This window comes from Balaenoptera acutorostrata, chromosome X (genome assembly GCF_949987535.1).
Source record: "Balaenoptera acutorostrata chromosome X, mBalAcu1.1, whole genome shotgun sequence".
Classification (NCBI taxonomy): domain Eukaryota; kingdom Metazoa; phylum Chordata; class Mammalia; order Artiodactyla; family Balaenopteridae; genus Balaenoptera; species Balaenoptera acutorostrata.
The window spans coordinates 112,921,301-112,944,227 of NC_080085.1; the positions used below are offsets into that span (position 1 = coordinate 112,921,301).

The 22,927-nt window shown below is 53.0% G+C and overlaps 1 protein-coding gene and 1 long non-coding RNA gene across 7 annotated transcripts in view; one reads left to right on the forward strand and one right to left on the reverse strand.

Annotated features, from left to right (window-relative positions):
* Positions 1-17,544, reverse strand: part of ELF4 (E74 like ETS transcription factor 4) — a 48,179-nt gene extending 30,635 nt beyond the window's left edge. For 4 of the 6 annotated variants that reach the window (XM_057537850.1, XM_057537852.1, XM_057537847.1 and 1 more), the window contains exon 1: positions 9,907-10,045. The gene's annotated coding sequence lies outside the window, so the exon portion shown is untranslated. Of the gene's footprint in view, positions 1-9,618; positions 9,759-9,906; positions 10,046-17,463 lie in introns of those variants that run through there. The other 2 variants (XM_057537849.1, XM_057537848.1) reach the window with 2 other exon arrangements.
* On the forward strand, positions 9,867-20,019 carry LOC130706359 (uncharacterized). Its single transcript, XR_009006608.1, has 3 exons — positions 9,867-10,005; positions 19,189-19,354; positions 19,519-20,019. It is a non-coding gene; the product is annotated as an uncharacterized LOC130706359 (long non-coding RNA).
* Positions 20,020-22,927: the final 2,908 nt, after the last annotated feature.

Genomic DNA, 22,927 nt, shown 5'->3' on the forward strand with positions numbered 1-22,927 from the left:
ACATTTTATAATAACTCTAAATAGAGTATAACCTTTAAAAATTGTGAATCACTGTGTTGTACACCTGAAACTTATGATATTGTAAATCAACTATATGTCAATTAAAAAATGATACTGACAATCTGATTCTAAAATTTACATGGAATTGCAAACGACTTAAAATAGGCAAGAACAACTTTGATAAAGAACAAAGTTGGAGGGCTAATACTACCTGATTTTAAGAATGATTATAAAGCTGCAGTAATCAAAACAATTGGCATTAGCATAAAGATAAACAAATAGATCAATCAACAGAGCAGAATATAGAGTCCAGAAATAAACCTATATATAAGGACAACTGTAACAGACTAACGATAACTTTTTCAACAAGTGGTGCTGGAATAACTGGATATCCATATGTAAAAAGAAAAAAATGAATTTGGATTTGTACCACTCATCATAGAGAAAAATTAACTCAAAATTGATCGAAGACGAAAATGTAAAACCTGAAACTACAAAACTTCTAAAAGAAACCATAAGACAAAATATCTGTGACCTGAGGCTAGGTGAAGCATTCTAAGATACAACACCAAAAGCATGATCCATAAAAGTAAAAACCGATTGGTTAGAATTCAACAAAATTGAAAACTTCTGCTCTTCAAAAGACACTATGGGACTTCCCTGGTGGCGCAGTGGTTAAGAATCCACCTGCCAATGCAGGGGACACGGGTTTGAGCCCTGGTCTGGGAAGATCCCACATGCCGCGGAGCAACTAAGCCCGTGCGCCACAACTACTGAGCCTGTGCTCTAGAGCCCATGTGCCACAACTACTGAGCCCACGTGCCACAACTACTGAAGCCTGTGCGCCTAGAGCCCATGCTCTGCAACAAGAGAAGCTACCACAATGAGAAGCCCGTGCACCGCAACGGAGAGTAGCCCCCGCCCATTGCAACTAGAGAAAGCCCACAGCAAGGAACACCCAATGCAGCCAAAAACAAACAAACAAACAAACAAACAAATAAATAAATGTAGTAGTAATATTCTGAAAAAAAAAGGCACTATGACTCTGAAGGCATGTCTACATTAATAAAATAATAACTTAAAAATAATTCTTCTAGGGCTTCCCTGGTGGCGCAGTGGTTGAGAATCTGCCTGCTAATGCAGGGGACACGGGTTCGAGCCCTGGTCTGGGAAGATCCCACATGCCACGGAGCAGCTGGGCCCGTGAGCCACAATTGCTGAGCCTGCGCGTCTGGAGCCTGTGCCCCGCGATGGGAGGGGCCGCGATAGAGAAAGGCCCGCGCACCGCGATGAAGAGCGGTCCCCGCACCGCGATGAAGAGTGGCCCCCGCTTGCCGCAACTGGAGAAAGCCCTCGCACGAACCGAAGACCCAACACAGCCAAAAATAAATAAATAAATAAATAAATAAATAAATAAATAAATAAGAAAATCCTTTAAAAAAAAATAATTCTTCTAGCTCATTGTAATCACTAAATGGCAAGGATTTTATGTGGCTATATTTTGTCTTCAATAAAAAATTTAAACCCCTCCCCCCCCAAAAAAGACACTATGAAGAGAATGAAAAGACAAGGCACATACTCAGACAAAATCTTTGCAAAGCATGTATCTGATAAAGGTCTTATATCTAGAATATATAAAGAATTCTCAAAACTCAACTACAAGAAAACAAACAAGTCAATTTAAAAATGGGCCAAAGATTTGAACAGACACCCTCACCAAAGTAGATGTATGAGTGACAAATAAGTACATGAAAAGATGTTCAACTCCTCAGTCATTAGAGCAATACAAATTAAAACTACAGTGAGATACCACTGCACACCTATTAGAATGGCTAAAATTTTAAGACTACCCACACCAAGTGTTGACAAGGATGTGGAGCAACTGAAACTCTAATACACAGCTGGTGGGAATGTAAAATGGTACAATGACTTTGGAAAACAGACTGATAGTTTCTTAAAAAGTTGAACCTACAACTACTGAATGATCCAGCCATTCCACTCCTAGGTATTTGACCAATAGAAAAAGACACATATAGCTATAGAAAGATTTGTACAAAGATGCTCACTGCAGCCTTTTTGGTAACAGCCAAAAAGTAGAAAAAATCAAAACCACCAAATGTCCACCAAGTGATGAATAGATCAACAATATATGGTATATCCATTCAACGGAATTCTACTTAGCAATAAAAAGGAATGAAATACTGATATAGAAAACAACATGGATGGATCTTAAAATAAATATGCTGAATGAAAGAAGCCATACAAGGAGAGAGTACATCCTATATGATTCCACATATATAAAACTCTAGAAAATGCAAACTATTACAATGGGTAGTGAATAAGCCCTAGAACTCTACTGCACAGTGTAGCGAATGTAGACAGCAATATTGTATTAACAACCATCAAACTTGCTAAGAGACTAGAACTTAATTATTCCAATCACTAAATAGAAAGGATAATTATGCAACATGATAGAGGTGCTAATTATCACTACAATGGCAACCACATTACAATATATAAACATATCAAATTACCATGGTGTACACCTTAACTTTACACAATGTTATATGTCAAATACAGACGGTCCCCAACTTAATGATGGTTCAACTTATGATTTTTCAACTTTACGACGGTGCGAAAATGATACACATTCAGTAGAAATTGTACTTCAAATTTTGAACTTTGATCTTTTCCCGGGCTAGCGATATGTGATGCTGGGCAGCGGCAGCCACCACATCGCCCAGTCAGCCACACGATCACGAGGGTAAACAACTGATAGACTTACAACCATTCTGTATGCAGACAACCATTCTGTTTTTCACTTTCAGTACATTATTCAATAAATTACATGAGATATTCAACACTGTATCATAAAATAGGCTTTGTGTTTGTTAGATGATTTTGCCCAACTGTATGCTAATGTAAGTGTTCTGAGCATGTTTAAGGTAGGCTAGGCTAAGCTATGGTGCTCAGTAGGTTAGGTGTAATTGATGTATTTTCAACTTAAGATGGTTTCAACTTCCGATGGGTTTATCAGGATGTAACCTCATCATAAGTCAAAGGAGATTTGTATATTTCAATTAAAAAATGAATACTAACTGATAGTCACAGAAAGCAGATAAGTGGTTGCTCGGGATGAGAAGGAGGGATTGCCAAGGGGCACAAGGAAACTTTCGGGGGTGACGAGTTTCGCGAGTATATACATATGTCAAATATTATCAAATTGTACACTTTAAATATGTGCAGTTTATTGTATGTCAATATTGCCTCAATAAAACTGTTAAATAAAAAGAAAGAAAAAGGTCCCCAGATTGGGTAAAATAACAACAGCAGCATTTACTATGTAATTTTAGCAAGTAATATTACTGCATAATTTAACTATGCAATAGTATCACTATATGAGAGCAGTGAAGACAAAAGAGGCAAGAACACGCACGCTCTCCTAGAAAACACATTCCTTGATGCCACCAGTGGAGACAAATTCTGAACCCTGGAACTTACTGAGTGTGCTGATTCGAATGTGTTTTGTTGTTTTATCTTTTGCTCACGCTCCTGCCGATGTTATTGTCCCACCGAGCCTGGAAGGCCCCTAGAGCACAGCCAATGCGCTCTCTTTCCTCTTTTGAAAGGCCATCTGCCCTCTCACTTCCAGGAGACCTTCCCCAATTAAGTTAAGGAGGGAGAAGAATGATCTTCCTCTAGGTAAGCCCTCCTCGAACCCACCATCACCTAATCTACAAACCTTAAGTGCCACAGGCTGGTTCGCACTTCAGCTCCCGCCCGCTGTGAGGCTAAGTGCATGTGTATTACTAGAGCTCCAGAATTGGGTTTAGATTCTTCAGAGCAGCGGCCTGGGCCTGCTGTGTTTTTTTTTTAGGATCAGGGTGGCGCCAAGAAAGTGGTCACCTAATGAGACAGGTGTTTTCTGTGCATGGATTCCCACAGAAGCAGCAGAGCTGAACTAGCCTCTCTTATCCTCTGGGGGAATTATGGGAAAAAGACAGATTATCTCCTAAATCTATGTCTTAAGTACCTCCTTGTTATCAGGTCATCAGGAATTTGGGGAGGTTAAGACTAATTGCCCACTCTCCCATCCCCCATCCCATCCCATCCTCCAAGGCCTACGGGTGGGGACCAAGGGACTGAGTGAAGTGGCTCAGGGGTGGTCCAAGGGTGGTCCAGGGCCTCCTGCCCTTGTGGGTGGTCACAGGCTTCTCAAGCAAACAAAATGCATTTGCTAGCAGATGGAACCTCCAAGTTACTTTCTGGGAGGCCTTTGGAATGGGAGTGGCCCCCAGCCCCCCAGGAACTCTTCTGGGCAAAGGCAGTGTCCCAGCCCCAACCCAAGGCCTCTGGGCATGAGCGAAAGGAGGCAGAAAGTGAGCAGTGGTTGGCCAGTCGGCTCCCAGAATTCTACACTCAGTAGGGTAATAACAACAAACTGATGATTGCTAAATACTTGCCAGGGATGGAACATGAGGCCTTCTCTCAAAGGAACGAACTCACTCGTATTCCTGCAGAGAACGAACCTTGAGATGAAGTGGTGAAGAGATAAAGATGGCAATGTTAATAAAAATGTTAAAGACTTGATTTTTACTCTTCACTACAGCACTGCCTGCCACTCAGAAAGATTTTTAACACACACACACACACACACACAGTCTTCTTCCACATCCCTTCCTTATCCTGTGTGACAGCAGAGTTAACAAAAAGTTAGCAGAAAGTTGTGGAAAATCTCCCTGTTGGTTTTATGAATGGGCATCGCGTGCCCTGCCAGCACTGCCAGAGAAGCAGTTGATCCCTGGAGCCTGGCAAAGTCAAGGGTGTGGGAGGAGGAAATGATAAGAACAACAACAACAATAATAATAAGAGCCACAGAATAATAGCAGCTAACACTTACTGGGTGGTTACCATGTGCCAGGCACCATGCTGAGCGCTTTACAGGCATTATCTCATTTAATCCTCACTCAAACCCTGGGAAGTGGGCTCTGAGACTCAGAGTGGTTATGTGACTAGTCCATAGTCACACAGCCAGTAAGTGATAGGTCTGGGATATGAACACAGAGAGCCTGTGCTCTTCCTCCTCCGGACAATATTGGTCTCGAGAAGAATATTGGGTTAGACTGGAAGAGGAAGGGAGCTTCGGGAAGGGCAGGTGGAGTGAGAAGTGGGAAGTGCCAGCACTGGGACAAGAAAATGGTCCCTCGAGAAGATGGGAACCTAGGGCAAAGCTTCCTCAATCTGGGCAAGTTGTTTAACCTCTTGCTTCTTGTTGGTCTGGCTGAGAAATGTTCTGGCACTTTCCCTCGCAGATCCTCCTGCATGAAACACCCCTCCCTGCTCTGCCTGACCCTCGTCATCACCCTGGGAGAAGGCTGGGTGGGGTCTCTTTGCCAAGAAACTCACGTTAGGACACAATTTCCCAGGCGGAGAAGTCAGGGCACTCTGGTGTGCCTCTGTAGTTTTGCAATGTGCTGGGGAGGGTGCAGGGCAAGAGGGCAGTGAGAGAGGAAAACTGATGCATGGCGGGGGCGGTATGTGTGTGTCCAGGTGTTTTTATCCAATTAAATCCAACAAGGACCAAGTCCCCCTCCACATCCAGGCATGGGAGATGCAAAAGTCGCAGAACAAATACATGGCTAGTCCTCGCCCTTCCCCAGGGGGTCTGGACAGAAACATGTGGGACATTTTAGTTCTCGGCTGGCTGAGAAAATGGAACTCTCTATCCTCTACCTGAACCTCTGGGCTTCCAGAGCAATCCGAGGACCCTGGGGAAAGATGGGACTCAACCAGCCCGTGCCTGCAGTGAACACCTGTGGCGGGGCAGTTTTCCTGTCCCTTTGGTGCCCTCTGCCTCTCTTTTTCCCCTCTCTCCCCTCCAGGGCCTGTGCATGGGTGGTGGAGGGGACGGAGGAGGCAGGAGATCAACCTGAAATCCCCTCAGCTTGTGGGGCGGGAAAGCCTGGCCAACCTTTGTGTCTTATCAATCCGTCCTGGGGGCGCTGGGCTCCCCACCTGGGCCATCCACTTTGCATCTCCCGGGATGGAGACTGGGGCTTGCACCGAGCCACCCACACTGGCTGACCTGGTCTTTTATGTGACATGCATTCGCCAAACAATTATCGAGGCTTTGAAGGTCAGCCTGTGGCCAGGGAAGAGAGAGAAAGGCGTCTTCTCGCCCTTTTCTGCCTAGCCCAATCTCCCCCGCGCCACCCTGCCCCCTTCAAGGTCTAGCTCAGAGCCGAGGCCCTCACAAAGCCTTCCCTCCCTCCCCCAACTGCTGCTGACCTCAGAGCCCCGGCCGCCTCTGGCCCCTGCTCCAAGGAGCACAATTAGCACCTGACCAGCCGCTGGCCTGGCTGCTTGTCCTCGCCTCTGATTGTCTCAGTGTCTTAGTCATCTCCCCCACCCCGCCCCCTTCGCTGTCTCCCCTACAGCACCTAGCACAGGTTGGGCACACAGTAGGTGTTAATAAATGTCCATTGAATTGAAACTCAGCAGCCCCTATGAGGTCAGAACCGTCATAAGCACCCCGACCAGCAGTTCCTTGGCAACCAGCGCTGGGGTCCGAGCTATAGGGCATTAGCGGTGCGGCCGCTATTACAGGCCACGCAAGACTCAGCAGCCAGAGATTTGCAGGCAGGTTGGTGTTGATGAGAAAAGCCCCTGACCCCTAGGAAAGCGCCCATGGGATTCTGGGTACCTCGGATCAGTTTCCTCTCTCCCCTGCAGAACTAGTTTTCAGTCTGAGAACCACAAAGGGAATAAATTGGCGGTGAAGCCAGAAACCTCTTTGCAGCTTAGAAATCCTGGAGAGAGAACCAAGCCTGCGTTGGGGTCAGGCCCAAGCCTGAGGGGAGAAGGCTGCCCAAGGCCCTTCCAAACTTGGTGGGGGACCTCCGGGAGGTGCTGGGGGCGTGGCAGGCAGAGGGGCTAGAGGGGCGTCTGGGGGTGGCCCTAAGTAACGCCGTCCTGTCCTGCAAACCAACAAATCACACCACTGAATGCTTGCCACCTGCAGCCCACACAGGAATTGGGTCTCCCACTCCCTCTCATTCACCCAAATCCCAGGGCAGGCCTCTGTCCAGGGGTGGCGTCCTGACCAGAGCCCAGCCAGTGTCCCCAGACAAGGAGAAGCCTCCAAGTCTGGGGTACCTGGCTCCCCACACTGGCTTTGAATTAGGCATTCGAGCCTGGCTTCGAATTATGGTTATTTATATAGATGACTTAGCCACCCTCTCTGGCCCCCTCCCACATTCCCCACCCTGACTCTGGCCCATGCCAGAAGGTACACACAGTCCCGGAAGACAGGCGGTGTCTTCTTCACCTCTGTATTTCCCTCACTGCCCCTTCGCTGATGCCTAATACGGGGACTGGTTCTCAGCAAATGTTCGCTGAGTTCAATCTGAGTTTTAGGCACCGTGTAAGACAATACCATAATGCTCGCTTGCGCTTACCATGTGCCGTGCACTGTTCTAAGAAGCAGCTTATGTGTATTGATGTATTTGATCCTTGGCAAAACTTTATGAGGTGGGTCTGATTTGACAAATGAGGAAACTGAGGCATACAATTGGCTGGAATCACACAGTTAGTAAATAACGGAGCTGGGATATAGACCCAGACAGTCTGGCTCTAGGGATGGGAGGGAAAATGAAAAAGTTGAGGGGTGAGGGGTGAGGCTCGCAAGGACCAAGGCCAAACTTCGGCGCAGGGCTTTCCCTGGGAAAGCAATCCCCTCAGCCTGCGTCTGGCTGGGCCTCTCAGGGAGGCCCTGAATTTTGCAGGCTAGGGATATTTTGGACATCCTATTAATCAGGCCCCTGAATGACAGACCACAGCACCCTCATTTTTAGATTCCCATATAGGACAGAGGAGACAGAAGCTGCTGTCCCATCACTTAGCTCAAGGCAGGGGGAGGGCTGCTTTCAGGCCTCCAGTTTGTCCAGGGGTGGGCGCCAGTTCCTGAGCAACCACCGAGCAAACAGTGCAGCAGTGGGAGGAATGCCAGACATAGTTGCAAACAAGCCACTCCTTCGGCTCACAGCTAGAGGCTGGGTGAGGGTGGCAACGTGGAGCCTGCTCCACGACCCCCACCCCTGCAACTCACACCACCCGGGCTTTGAACCCAGAGACAACCACTAGCAAGGCAGCCTCTTCCCCACACTGGCCAGGATAGGAAGTCCTCCAGGATAGTTAATTCCTGCACTTAACTCAAGATAGCTCCCCGTAATCTGTTACTGCTGTGCGTCTACTGAATTAATGGTTGAGAAAGTGCCTTATAACCGGTAAAACCCTACATAACTAACTGCGAGGAGGAATTTGCATTCTTGCCGTGCAAACGTGACCCTGAGCATTTTCAGTGCCAAAGTGTCCTGTCTCCCCAGAGGAGAGAGTTAGATCTGATCCCTTCACCTCCCCCCTCCAACCTAGCACTCAGGCCAGGGGTCAGCTCGCAGTGGGTGAGTCCCTGATGGGTGTGCCCACCAGCTGTTGGGGCCAAGCAGTGGTGGCTCTGGCCCTGGGGTGGTGACCTCACTTCCGCTCCTACCTCCCCAGCACTCCTCCCATATGAGGCCCCACCAGGCCAAAATCGAGAAGTTCAAGGTTAACTGATCCTCCCCACTTTAAGAGCTAATTAAAATGATTAGCCACAATGAACCGCCAAACATTAACCAGAAGAAGCTGCAGGACCAGACAGGCCTCTATCTCGGGCAGAAGGATGAGGGGCAGGAATCCAATGGCCATCAAATCCCATTGCTGGCGTGTGGGGGGTGGGCAGCCGGGGAGAACCTGGCCGAGGCGCGGAGCCAGTGGGGTCAGGAGGTGACTCTGGTCAGGAAGGCCGTGTAGTGAGGGAAGGGCGGCAGACCTCGGGTGCGACGGAGGGACCGGGAATCCATAAAGCCGCCGCCTCAGCAGTCTCCAAAAGCAAGGCGCTGTCGGCAGGGGACCCCGCGCTGCGCGGCCGCTGAGTCCCCATGCCGGCAGCAGAGGAGGGAACAGAGAGGCGGGAGAGCCCGGGAGAGCGGGAACGCGGGAGCGGGAAGGCTGGCGGCCGGCTCACACGGAAACTCCGGCCCCTCACGACAGAGGTCTCTATTTTGGCGACCCAATTATCCAAGTCATAGGTTCATAGGTGTGTGTGTGTGCGCGCGCGTGTGCGTGTGCGTGTGTGTGGAGAGAGGGAGAGAAAGAGAGAGTGTGTGTGTGAGTGTGTGTTACCCTAAGGCGCCTGGTCCCAGAAGCCCTAGAGGCCGCCAGATCAATCTAGCAGCCCCGCCAGTGAGGCCCAACCTCCTGCCCTCGGGCACCGAGCTTTTGGGGCGGGCTGTCACGATAGGCCCAGTCACGGACCCCGGGCTGCCTGGGGAGAGGGCAAACCGGCCTCCACCCCGACTCGGGAAATCGACTCAGCTTCTAACCCAGGATCCGTAGTCCGGGTTCCACAACGCACACGCGGTGGGGCGAGGCAAGGGCGGGACGCAACACGCCGCCGCTCTCCCACCCCGCCCTGGGCCCCCAGCCCCTACGCTCCGGGGCCCAGGCGTCCCCTATCCCGCCCTCCGGCAAACTTTCCGAGGTCCCCGAAGGCTCCGAAAACCGGCGCCATCGACGTACCTGCCGCCGAAGGGGCTCGGTAGCGGGGCCGGGGTCGATCGCCGCGGTCCCCTCCCCGCTCCGAGGGCCGAGACGCGGGTCCCCAGCCCGGCCAGCCCGCTTTCTCCCCTCGGAAGCCGGGCCGGGCGAGTGGCGCCGATACCTCGGCGCCGGCGAAAGGAGAAGTGGAAGTTGAGCGCGGCGCCCGGTCGGTCCCCGCGCCCGCCGGGGCCACCGTCCCCCTCCCTCCTTCCCTCCCTCCTCTCCTCCCTGCCCGCCTGCCCCCGCGGCCCCGCGCCCGTGACTCACCTCGGCGCCGGGGCAGGCTGGTCCGGGCGGGCGAGGCGCAGGGCTCTCCCACACGTCGCGCCGCCAATGGCAAGTTGGAGGGCGAGATGCAAATACCAGGTGAGACGGCGGCGCCCCTGATAAAGCGACTCCGGGGGGTGGGGTGGAGTGCGGGGGGAGCCGGGTGGACGCTGGGGAGGGTCAGGCCGAGGGAGGGGGCGGCGGGGGCGCCCGGGGAGGGGGCGCGAGCCAGCGGAGACCTGCACTCAGACAACCGAGCGAAAGGGGAAATTGCACTAGAGACACACACGTCCCCGCAGGCGGCGGCTGGGGCGGGCGCGAAGGAGGCAGGGCGGGAGGGAGGGAAGAGCCGGAGGGAGGGACCGACGGGAGGGACCACGGGCGGGCGGGGTGGGGGAGGGCGCGAGGGAGGGACGAGGCGTCTTGGTGGAAACAGCGCCCCTCCACCCCCGGCCCGCCGCGGTCGCCAGCACGGCAGGGGGAGCCGTGCCAGGGGCCCGCGCGGCCTCTCCTTCCCCTCCCGGCTCGCTCGCCCCCGGGGAACCGCGAGAGCAGGACTCCCGCGGAGCCCACTTCGCGTTCCCAGCGCCCCAGCCCCCACCTGGCGCGTTCCGGGGCCCGCAGCTCCGGCCGGGAAGCCCCTACACAATGCCTCGCAGAGAAAGCCGCTCCATTCCCGGGGGACTCTGGATGGCTATGTCCGGCCCCCTTGGCCTGCGCGCTCCACTCGCTTGACGCCTTTGGCCCCAGCCCTGCGCTCCAGATTATTACTGAGCGCCTGCTGTGTGGAGGACCTGGCGTGAGGGCGGGCCGAGCGGGTGGGTGAGGCCAGGAGATGCCCAGAGGATACAATTCGGGAACGATATGCCAGATGCCGCGGAATCCCTGGCCAAATGCTCGTGCACTTGGCGCGACTGGAGAGTTTTGGGGATTTCTTAGGGAAGTCGAGCTTAGGGCTCCGGGTGGGGGAGGCCGGGAGGATATGAATCCGGGGAAGGATTGGGGGGAGAGGGGCTGGTGCAGCAGGTGCAAAGGTAGCCAGAGTTGGGGTGCTGGGAAAAAGCTCATGCCCCTTTCTGTCCAGAGCCAGGCTGCTCTGCTTGAGGCATCTACTTGAACCCCAGTCTCCCATTCTGCCTCCCCTTTACCCTCTACTCTGACCTGCCCCAGCATCCATACCAGCCCGCACCCTCCTCCGTCCCACAGCTAGGAGGTTCTAGGAGGGAGTTGGCTGGGAATTCTCACTTCTTATGGCACTGTATGGTCTGGAGGAGGGGCCCAGCCAGGCCTCAGCCCGGCATCTACCTCCCGGGCAGAAAGCAGCAAAGCGGAAAGGGCCCCGGGGGAGGAGGGCTCTCTGGGGGTGGGGGTGGACCAAGGGCCTGAGGTTCAGTGACCTGCTCAGCCACCAGCATCTGTCTGCTTCCCCAGCCTTGGGAAAGGAGAGTCCCTGGCACAGGACTGGGGAGCAGGAGTGGTGGTGGATGATGGTGGCGAAGGCAGCTGCAGATTACAGGTTTCCGGGGGAAGACCTAGGGGCTGGACTGGGGCACCGGGGCACCTTGAGACCTCTTGGCCACCTAAAGTTAAGACCCTGAAATAAGTGCCGAGAGCAAATTTCCAGTTTTTTTTTTCTTGTAAATGGGCACACTTTCCCCAGGGGATTCTGGATCAGGAGACACAACAATTTTCTGTTGTTCTCTTGCCAGGGAGGCTCCCCTCTCAAAATTGTGGTAGGTCCCAGTCATCCTTAAGCCCCCTTTACTTGACCTTCACACACACACACACACAAACACACACACACACACACTTTCCCATTTTGCTGAGAGTTCAGTGGTCTCTAACATCAGACAGACCTGGGTTCCTATTCCAGCTGCACCATTTAGCAGCTGTGTGTCTTTGGGCAAGTCGCTTAAACTCTCGGAGCCTTACTGTCCTTATTTTTAAATTGAGGATAATAAGAATCTACCTCCCAAGGCTGTGGTGAGGCTTGAATGAGATAGCCTGTGTCTGTGGCAGTGCCTGGTGCTTAGTAAGCCCTCAATAAACGTTAGCTGCCTTCAGCACCATCTCTGTCTCATCTCGTTTTTCCTCAACCCAGCTATTGGGAGAAAGTCTGCCAGGGCCGGAAGCTGCTGAGGATGAATGGTGGATGCCTCCTATGAATGTTTGTGGTTTAAACCAAGGTTGAAGCCTCAAGGCATGGAAGTGCCAGAGGAGAGGCCTTCCTCTTGGGATGGGCAGGGAGAGAGGACAGCATCCGGCCCACCAGCTTATGGTGACAGGCCCTGATGCCTGCCAGTGACCTGGAGCCTATGGCTTGTGGGAATCCCATAAGTTCCCACCTTCCGCAGCCACTCAGAACTAACCGCAGCCCCATGATCTGGGAGTTGCAGCCAAAGCAAACCCCACCCCCTTGATGAAAACCTGGTGCTGCCCTCACCTTAGGGAGCCATAGGCCACCTGAATGACCTTCCTGACTCCACGGCTCCAGGTCAGCCAGGCTGCCCTTCCCGATGACCTTGCTGCTGCCCAGCCCTTCCCCACCTGGCTCCCCGCTCTTCCACTTACCCGTTGGGTGAGCCCCAGCCAGGTGGGGCCAGCCGGCTGAGATCACCACTCCTGACGACAGGCATGATGTCTCTGCCAATGGCTCATTCCCTGACTTGGCAGGAATTCCCCTTCTCGAGTTGCCCGTGAATGCCCAGGCTGCGCCATCCAGCTCTCAGCCTCTCTCCTTCCAGCCCTGTTTCCCCCCCACTCTCCAACCCCAACTCTGTCCTCTCGACCCTCAGAACTGGGGTCCTCCTGGAAGAGAAGGGGCCTCCTGGCTGCCCAGAGCCTGTGTAGGGCCACCTCCCCGCTTCTGCACTCAACTTGCCTTTCCACCTTGGCCACTTTCTCAGCCCCTCTTTTCAGCGGTGCCTGCTAGCCTATGTTCTCCTGCAAATCACCCCAGGTTCTCTGGAAACAAGGTGGCTGGTTGCTTCCTCCCTCCCTTAACCCCTTAGCCTCAACAAATTCTATTCAAACCTGTGGCCAGAACAAAATACCACAGTGCCACAGCCTCTGTGGCCATGGCCCTTACTTTCCACCACAGACACATGCTAGAACGGTCGCCTATCAATCAGACTTTCAGAATGAGAAGCATATTCAAAAGTCAGGAGAGAAGTTATGGTTTAAAAGGAATCCTCCCACCTGTAAAGCTGAGATGTCCCCTCTAATCCTTTCTATACAGCCCGCAATCATTCCTCTGTTGATATGTTCAGTAACTCCAGATTTGCCTCTGTTGGGTTGACACGACGAGGCCCTAGATAGATGCAAATGATGGACAGAAATCTCTAAGTCCCAGGCTGTGGCTGGGCATCATAAGGAGTTTTTGTCCTAAAAAGATTGTTGAGTAGCTGCAAGAGAGAAGAATTCCTTTGGATAGGTTATACCAGAGTGCTCCTTCCCGGGAGACGAGCTGATCTACTGTCTGGCACATACTGGGGGGTGACGGAGGTGGGGTGCCCAGGCCAAAGCACAGGCATGCCGGTGGGAGAATGTAGTTGGGAGCAACTTCCCAGATTATGACTTTCATCTGGCCAGCCACCTTCCTTGGCTGGGGCTCTTGGAAAGCCGCTTGGTCCCCACCCCTCACCCACCCCTTCTCTCATTAAAATGGAGAGCTTTCCATTTCCCCTCCAGGCCTTTACTGGGACAGGACCTGGCATCCTCAGAGCCCCTACAAAATTTCAGAGGAGCGCTGGGTTTCACTTTTTGGAGGGGCCAGACAGCAGCTCAGGGGCCTGCCTGGAGGGAGATGATAGCCAGATATAGGAGGTGCCACGGGCCCTGAGTGAGTGCTCTGCGTGTCCACCCTGGGCTCAGCGGCTGCGGGGAGGCGCTGTCCCCACTGCACGCACTGCCAGGGGAGCCGGCCTAATACTGTATTTGGGAAACAGATTCAGTGCCTCTGGGCTGGCGGGAGATTTGGAGGGTGGGTGTAGGGGGAGGGACCCGATCCTGTGGTTCATTTGCAAAAAATAAGGAAGAATTGGCTCAGGCAGAGTTCAGTAAATGAGGGCAAGCCCTCTGGAGTCTCTAATCCCACTGGTCCCTAGCCCCGATCTTGGGGCCTAGGCTCAGCCTGGAAAAGTCCCTTGGAGAAGAGCCGAGAGCAGGCGCCTGCTCTGGGGCACCTATCAGAGGCAGCACAGCATCCAGAGTTTTTGGGCCACTGTCCAGTGGAACTAGAGTTAACCCCTCAACCCCCGACATCTGCTGGCTCAGCACCCATCTTGTGTGGTGGGCAGCCTCGCTGTGCCCCTCAGCCCTGCGGGGATTCCAAATGACACTCCAGAGGTGCCTCTCCTCAAGGCTGCAGGAAACACGAGTGGACCTAGGGAGGCCTTGGCCCAAGGAGCTTCTGCTAGGGGGCAGGGCTCGAGACGGGGGTGCAGAGGGATGCCAGCACATGGAGGCCCTGCCAGAGGAGAGCAGCGAGTGATTTCCCTGGCGCTTGAGTGTGCTGGGGGACAGGGACACAAGTAGCCATTGGGCTGGGCGGTACCTCCTCAGATGGAGAAGAGGCTCAGGAGAGAGGAGGGGGCTGCAGTCACGTTATATGGGGCGCTCATGTTCTATACGGCGAGTGGCGCCTCCTGGAGTTGTGCGGGAGAAGGCAGTAAGGACGAACCCAGGAGAGCTGGGGAGGGGCGCTTGAATGGATGGAGAGAAGACGAAGGGCTCATTTTGGAACACCAAGTGGGGGCACTGGGCCTGACTGCAGGTCCTCGGGACTGGGGATGTGGTGGGATAATGGAGAGGGGCTGTGAGGGGGACTTGGTTCCCGACTTCACCCACTTCACCTCCTGCCAAGGGGCGGTTCCAGGCTGAGCTTTGTACCAGGAGGTAAAGGACTCTGCCCTTTCAGGATTGCCCCATCCCACAGGGAGGCGAGGACAAGCCTGAGGCGGGCGCTAGACAGAGGCCCTAGAGGAGTGCAGGCACGCCTCACTTCCCCTACCGTGCCCCCATGACGCGGGGGGGCGAGGGTGGCGGTTGTTGTTGTTGTTGTTGTCGAATCCAGAAAAATACAACATTTAATGTCTATAAAGGTGCAGTATGAGTCATTTCACGGAATGTCTAGGCCCCTTCACTGGCAGCAAACAAACTTTCCAGCCCTCTTTTGAGGAAGCCATCCAACTGGGCTGCCGCTGCTGGTGTGTGTGTGACAGTGTGTGAGTGTGTGTGTGGGTCTGTGTGTGGGATGGGTCTCTGGAGGGCCTAGCCTGCCTATGTGTGACTCCGTGTGTGTCCCTCAGATGTGAGCGAGGGCGTAACCGTGGCCAGTGTGTGCATACACACACACACACACACACACACACACACACATACGGGCTCGACTCTTGGATGTGAGTGTCAAGTCCCCTCGTGCATGCATGTGTGTTTGTGGAGGGCGTGTGCATGTGTGTGTCTGCAAGGCAGTGTGGTATGTGAGCCTGTGCGTCTGAGGGTGTCTACGTGTACATTTTTTCCTCATCGCTGCCAAATTATCTTCCCATCTCTCCCCTCACGAAGTGAAGGGCTGGCTGAGGGAAGCTAGCAGTCTAAAGGGGGGGGCAGCCGCGGAGGGGAGAGGGGTTGGAGGAAAACCAAAGCAATTCCACTCGTCAGAGGAAAGTGTCAGCCAAGGATGAAACTGAAACCGAGGCAGCAGCTCGAAGGCACCAGCACCCTGGGATTGTCCCGAGGCTTGGGTTCCTCCCACTCCCCGCCCCCCCCCCAGCCGGCTGTGGAGATTAGTCAGCCTGCAACCTCGACTTGGGGTTGAGGTAGTGAGGCAGTGGTTAGCACGTGACCCCATTAGTGCCCATTATCACATTAACACAAATTAGTATATCAGATCCTCTCCCAGTCACCTAGTGGGGCGCAGGGCCAGGCTGGAGGGAGAGGCCACAGCTCAGGCCCTGCTCCGGGAGGAGAAGCCAGCACGTGGGCATCAAGGGAGGGGGCAGGCTGAGGACTGCGGCAGGTCAGGTTGGGGACAGAAAGTGGGGACGGGGGACATCAAACTCTGACAATACGATCCTTTTCCTAGGTCGTGCTCTGGGAGGAGACACTTTGGGGAAGGGGTTGGTAGAAAGGAGGGGGTTTCCAGGAATAGCTGGGCACCGCCCTGTAGGAAGGAGGCCCGGGCTCTGAGGTCTGGGCGGGAGACAGACGGTATTTCTCCTGGCACACAGTGAAACCTGGGAACGTTTAGGATCCTTTGGGTTTTTTTTCCCCCTTTCCTCTCCTTTATGGAAAATCCTTAGATAACTTTCTCAGATGGCTTTGGACATCCTGAAAGCAGAGGAGCTGGACTGATTGACGGAGGAGAAGAGGCACCCAGAACCCTAGTACAGGGCATAGCTTTTGTATCTTGGCACCGATAAGGGAGACACACTCTATCCATATATTTATATGTAAAGTTCTATCATGGAAAGAGCCAGCCACTGGAGCTTCTGGAAAGGGTGAGGCTGGAGCCCCTAACAACTTTTTTCTTTCAGCTTAAAGGTGTCTGGCCACAGGTTATTTTTGTGCCCTGATACTCTCAATATGTTAACTAACCAGCGACCACATAACCATGAACCAACATGGGAAGGTCAGCTGCATCATGACTACTAGAGCTCAGGGCTTGCATGGAGGTAGAGCACAAAGCTCTATCAACCGAGGCCAAGGTTGCAAGTTTGAGCCCCAGATGGGCCTCTTCGCTTTTTTTTTTTACATAGTTGCTGAAGACCGGGTTGACAAGCATGGAATCCCTAACCATCGCCCTACATCTAGCCCAAAGCTGAGCCCCTACCCCTCATCTAGCACGAGCCCTGGTCCCAGACTGCACCCCAACGCCGGCCACAGCCTGTCCCTTTGCAAAAGATGCATCCTTGGTCTCAAGGGAGCCAGGCTGGAGAGTGGCTGCTCAGGGAAACCCACCCCTAACGCTGGAGAAGCGATTCAAAATTTCCATTCTACTGCCCGCGGGTTAAGAGCGCCATCCCTAGAGAGGAAACGCTGTCCCTAAACCGCGGTCCCTTAGCTGGAGGCGAGCTTCCCCGAGCTCTGCGGGACCCGGTAGGTGCCCCGAGGGACCCTGAAGAAGCGCGCACCAGGCGGCCCCACGCCTGGACGCTAACGTAGCAGGTCGGCTCTCCGAACTCTGCCGCCACTCGGGTGGGAGCGCCGGGCTCGAAGGACAGTGGGGGTTATGGCGGCCCCTTGCGCCTTCCCCTCGCCATCGCTTTGCATGGGCCGCCCACCCTGCACCCCCGGGATTCCCCGCGGGGGCAGAGCTCCCCACCCAGACCCCCAGCAGCGCGCCCACGGCGCCTCAGCAGCGCCACCTACAGGCGGAACTCTCGCCACGTCTCGGGCCGAGGCGGGAACTGGCTGCGGCGGAGGAGGAGAGGGGGAGAGGTCGGCGCCGCTGCCCCGAGCGGTCCCCGCTCGCCAGCGGCCTCCTAGCGCCGCCCCGGCCCCGAGCGACCTGGCCAGCCCCGAACCCCGTCCCGCAGCCCCGCCCAGCGCTCCGACCTTCCACTCCAGCGGCTGCACTCCGAGCGGCCTCTTGCCCCGGGCGCCTCTTCTCGGGAAGCAGTGAAGTCACACTGAGCCCGATCCGCTGACTCATGAGAATCCTGCCCCCTCCCCGGCACACCCCTTGAAACTTCCCCTCAATCCCTTCTTTCCTGCCCACCCCCCTTCCTCGCTCCCCGTCGGGCGCGAAGGGGCGGGTCCGGACTCCTGGAGAAGGACTCGGTGGGGCAGCTGGGAGAGGAGCGGCGGGAGGGCGGGAGTCCTCGTGGAGACCACCAAGCTCGGTCTCCGCCCCATCCACGCCGCTCTATTCTGGGGAACAACAGGTGATGCCTGGGAGGGCAGTGTACGTTTGCAACTTTGGGCAAAACTCCCATCAAGGTATTCTTTTGCAATTATCCATCTCACGCAGTGAGCCTCGCTGCTTCAGGACTGGCTGGGGAGTTCACTTGGAAGCTGAGGTCTCTTTGGAACCTCCTGTTCTAGTGAAGAGGCCAGCACAAGGGCTGGCGCCACCAAGGGGACAAAGGCGGAGTGCTCTGAGCTTTGAGCTGCCCTCCACCCCCTGCATTAAGTCAAGCTGATCAATTGCCTGAGAGGTCGATGTGGCCTTTCTCCCTTTGGAGAGAATACCTCCCAACTTGGTATTGGCCCAGGCCAGGTTGAGGTGGGGGTGACTTTGAGGCCAAGGATTCCCTGTTTTCATCACCAGTCTCTGCCCCTCCGCACTGTGCCACTAGTTTGAGGACTCCCACTGTAGTGGGAGACCTGAATCTCACTCAGGCTGCTTGGGATATTAGTCTCAATAAAGGTGGCCGAGGACCTCAGGCCTGGGCCAAGGAAGGCTTCACGCTGGCGGGGCTCTGCAGGCCTGCTCTGAAACACCTAAAGCTCCCCTTTCCCTCTGGAGGCACAGAGATCCTTAAGCATCCTTTTCCACCTAGCAAATCACAGTGCTGGATTTTCTTTCTTTCCCTGTATGCAGTTTCCTTTTGTCTCTATGGTAAGAATCGGGTGGTGAAGCTTGCCAGCTTCCTGGCTCACTTGTCTCTGCACTTCAGGGCAGGGCTCTGCCAGGACCATGGCCAACGTGGAAATGGCCATGGACTTAAGAGCAAAGGGGGTGTACAAGCTAGTCTCAGGACTTGGGGCTTATGTGGTATGAGGGGGGTTTTCTGAGCTAATTATCTCAGCATCAAGTTGAAAGCTGCCTGGGTTAAGGTGGCTGTTCACCGGCCAGCTCTGCAGGGTGTGTTTGTTGGGGATTGGGAGCCACTGAATGGTTGTGTAGGAATATATGTGCTAGGATCATGGCTGAGCATTGTCTCACCATAAAGCCTTCCTGGGGAAATTCTGGGCTTTCATGGAGCGTAGTTTTAAGGCTGTCAAACTCTCCATGGAGAGCAAATCTGGCAAGCAGCGATTTCTAGGGGCCTAGGTCTAAATGTTGCTTGCTGAGTCAAAGAAGAATCATAAGCCTCAAACTAAAACAAACAAACAAAAAATCTGTTGAGCCAAAGGGACAGCAGAGGCAATGTGGGGAGACATCTGCCAAAGGCTTTGGGTCCCATTAGCATCTGCTCTAGACTTAGAGATGAAAGGCAACTGAGTCCATGGAGAGATGAAGAAAGTCCTGGGCAAGCACCTGAGAGACTTTTCCATACACAGGATGTTAGAGCTGAGGGTGGAGGGATGATCTAGTCTGTTCTCTTCATTTTACAGATGAGGCTGCCGAGACCTAGGAAATTAGCTGCTCTGGGTCATCCAGGAGTGAGTGGCAAAGCTGAGACGCAAATCCCAAAGAGCGCTTTTTCCGCTGTGCTCCCCAGCTTCGGGAGGAAGAAACACGGGCAGGGAGCACTTACTGGAACCTGAAGAAGAAACACAGGTAGAGGGAAAACAAGTGGGCGAGGAAGGAGGGAAAATGAAGGGGCTGAGGAAAAGTGAAGAGGAAGAGGGGTGATCTCTTTGGGCAAGGAGGCTGGCAGCTCCATCCTCTGTATTCAGGATATTATACATATTTAAGAAAACATATTCATGTTCTGCTCCTAGAGATGAGAGAAGTTACAAGCAGAGAATGGAGGAAGAAACACGATTTGGTCAGTGGAAGAAAAGCCTGGACTAGATGGAAGCAGAACAGTAAAGCCATCTGAGGAGTGACGAAGTTCCGATGTGAACTCACACATCATACTCCCAGCACTTCTGTTGCACTGATGGTTCCTGTTGACCCGTCTGTGTCCGCCACTAGGTTCTAAAGCCATTGAGGGCAGGGACTGTATGTTACTCATCTTCTTATCTCTGGGGCCTATTGGCCCACAGCATGCAGCAAGTTCCGCAGTATGTTTGCTAGCTGACCAATAAATCCATTTACGAACGTATGTATGTATTCATAAATTCAACACCCATGTTGGGTGTTCCTCCAGAAGCATCTCTGTGTTGTGCTGCAAATGCCAAGAGAGCACAGGCGGGAACCTGCTTGGGAAGCCAGACACCTCTGTCCAGGCACCAGATGCGACTCCTGGCCTTCTCCAACTGAGACACAGACCTTGGAGGCTCCACTGGGACCAGGTAAGGTCTTCAAGAAGGTACGAGACTAGGCAAAACTCACAGGTGGGCCTCCCGAAGGTATTTTGGCTCTTTGTCTCCAAATTGTCAATGCCCACCAGCCAAAGACCACCAGGGCACTCTTGCAGTCGAACCAGTTGAGTTCATTGCTCACTGCAGCGAGGGAGGATGCATGCCCTGGGGAACCATGGGGTGTCTCAGGAAGAGGGTGCTGGGAAGGACTTATTATAGGATTCAGGCCAGGCTGGGTGATTTGGGGGAGGGTTTAAGGAAGCTGGGCTTTGCTCTGGATTGGATGCTGTCAGGGAGTGTCTTACTGAATCAATCATATCCAACAGGAGGGCAGACTGGAGCGAGGCTCAATATGTAATTGGTAAGGAAGCAGCAGTCACTTAGATTAGCCAGGACGGAGGGCGGTATTTGGTCATTTCTGTGGCTTGGGCAGTGTTCATATTTTTGCCTGTGTTCACACATGATTCTGGAGTAGTCTTGCTTTTGTCTCCATCCACCATGATCAGGGTGGCCTTGTACGATTCTAATGTCCCGTGAACCTGTTTACGTTCAACAGAACACCCAGGCCTAGTGGGGCGTGTTAAGCCAGTTTTTAGTGACACCAAGGCCTTGCTGACAGTCCCAGACCAGCTTCCAGATGTCAGGGGCTGCGTTTCTCTTTCCCAAAATGTTCATTTTGAGACGATCCCTGTCTTCCAACCAGGGCTTAGCAGTCCAGAATTTAAATATTCAGACCCTCCCTATACTCTGACCCAGTTCACACCCATCTGTAGAACCAGCCAGGCAGGGGACGTCATCACTGGCCTGAGCTGTGTGTCTCTGTGTGTGGTTCTGTGTACATTTGTCTGTGCCCGCCAGAAATTCCCTGATAAGATGGGAAAGAGGCCAGAGGCGGTCTTACTTCACCTCTGGGCCCGGAAGGACTTTCCCTCTGCCCAGAGAGCAAGGCACTGGAATTGAGTCCCAATGGTCTCTAGGGCAGCAAGGGTGCCCAGCTTTAGGTGGAGTCAGGGAAGGACAGAAGGGATATTGCAGCAGCCAAACTTGAGAGGAGCGGGAAAGGGAAGGGGTAGTGGTGGAAGGGAGGGGAGAGTTCCTTTGTATAAATGGGTCTCTAGAGGGGCTGCTGATTTTCCTTCAAGGAAGCAGCCTGCAGTAGGTCACTGTGGATTCCCCACCCCCCCTCCCTTTCACTTTAAGCCTCTTGTCTCCAAAACAGACCCTGTTGATTAGAACAACAAAAAAGTCACACATGTTGACCTCATCCTCCACTAAGAGGCTTACTCTGACCCCTTTCCAATCAAACACACTTCCTTCCCTCAGGTCCATTTCTCCAGCTAAAGTATGAGAACATCCCTCACCGTGCCTTACAGGTGGCCAGGCAAATGTTAGTACCATCGTGAAGCGGTGCCAAGGTACCACCAGATGTCAGTTGTAAAATGGCAAAGAAAAGCGAGGTTGAAGTCAAGTGGGTGAGCCCTGAAAGCTGGATACTTTGGCAGAGCCCCAACTCTGCAGGGTGTGGCTAGCCCTGTACTGCGCTGCGCTGTGGCCCGGCTAATCACAGGCCAGCTCTCAAGGGCCAAACCTCAGCTGGCATTGGTCGTCTGTACAGTCAGAAATTGGTCCTTGCGATCCTTGGGGGCCTCAACAGGTTAAATGCATCCTGGGTAAAGTGGCAAGTCGTGGCAGTGGGTGAAGTAATGGGGGTCTGATAACCTGGATTAGAGAGAACTGAGGCTACAAGGCAGAGGCTCACTCTTACAATAAGCCCTGTTATCTAGCATCATCCAACCAAGCAACCAAGGACTTGGTCAGCACTTTGCCAGGGTTTTGGGGAATGGCGCATGTTGTCCCCATCCTGAGAAAAAAGTCTCTGCTCTGGAATAGCTTGCAATCAATTTAGGGAGTGAACACTAATAATGCAGAGAACGACTTAAAAGAACAAAATCAAGTTCAAAGGCAGTAGGTGCAATCGAAGTTCAGAGATGAAATCATGCGTGGGCACTAGTCCAACTGGTACTACATCACCACGGTGGGACTTCATCTGGGCCTTGAAAGATGAGCAGGATTTGGATACGTAGAAGGGAATAGGGATGGCGTTCCAGATGTGAAGAGCACAAACATAAGTTTAAAGGTGGCAATAAACCAGATGTATATGTGCGTGTGCACATGCACGTGAAGTTGTGGCAGAGGAGGCCCGCAGGGCAGAGTGGGCTGAGGTCAAGAGCGCTATGGAAGGCTTCGGACTTGATGTGATTGGTGACAGGGAGTCAATGTCACCAGGAGGTAGGGTGGGGGGATATGGACCAAGTGATGCTTTAGGAAGTGATCTAGCAGCAGTAGTTGACAAAGGACGGATACTCTGGCTGATGTCCATTCTTGGTGTGTATCTTCCTGTGGACACAACTGACTATATTATACTTCTGCGTTCACATGTCTGCTTTCCTCACTGACACCAGGAGCTCCTTAAGAGAAGTGGCCATGTTTTCTCCATCTTCCTCTTCTGCCATCTACCTGGCTCATGGTAGGCACTCAATGAACACTGAATAGAAGAATACATCCTTTCATTTTAATTAACTGAATTATTATGACATTCCATACAAGGATGACAACTGTCAAAGAATTAGACTAAATTGTACCTGATACTAAAACAAGGCAAATCACAATTCGATCCGTTTAAAAAATGATTTGTGAAACACTTCAGGATCTTACAGTTGTTAAGATCTTTGTAAGCAGCAATTACTGTATAATAAGTCCCGTTTCACAGGATACTAGATGAGTTTTCTACCTACATTATGGACTTAGATATGTCATGCCTCAGATCATATTTCACTAAACCTGTATACATATAGTAAGAACCTGTTCTAGTACAGCTAATTCT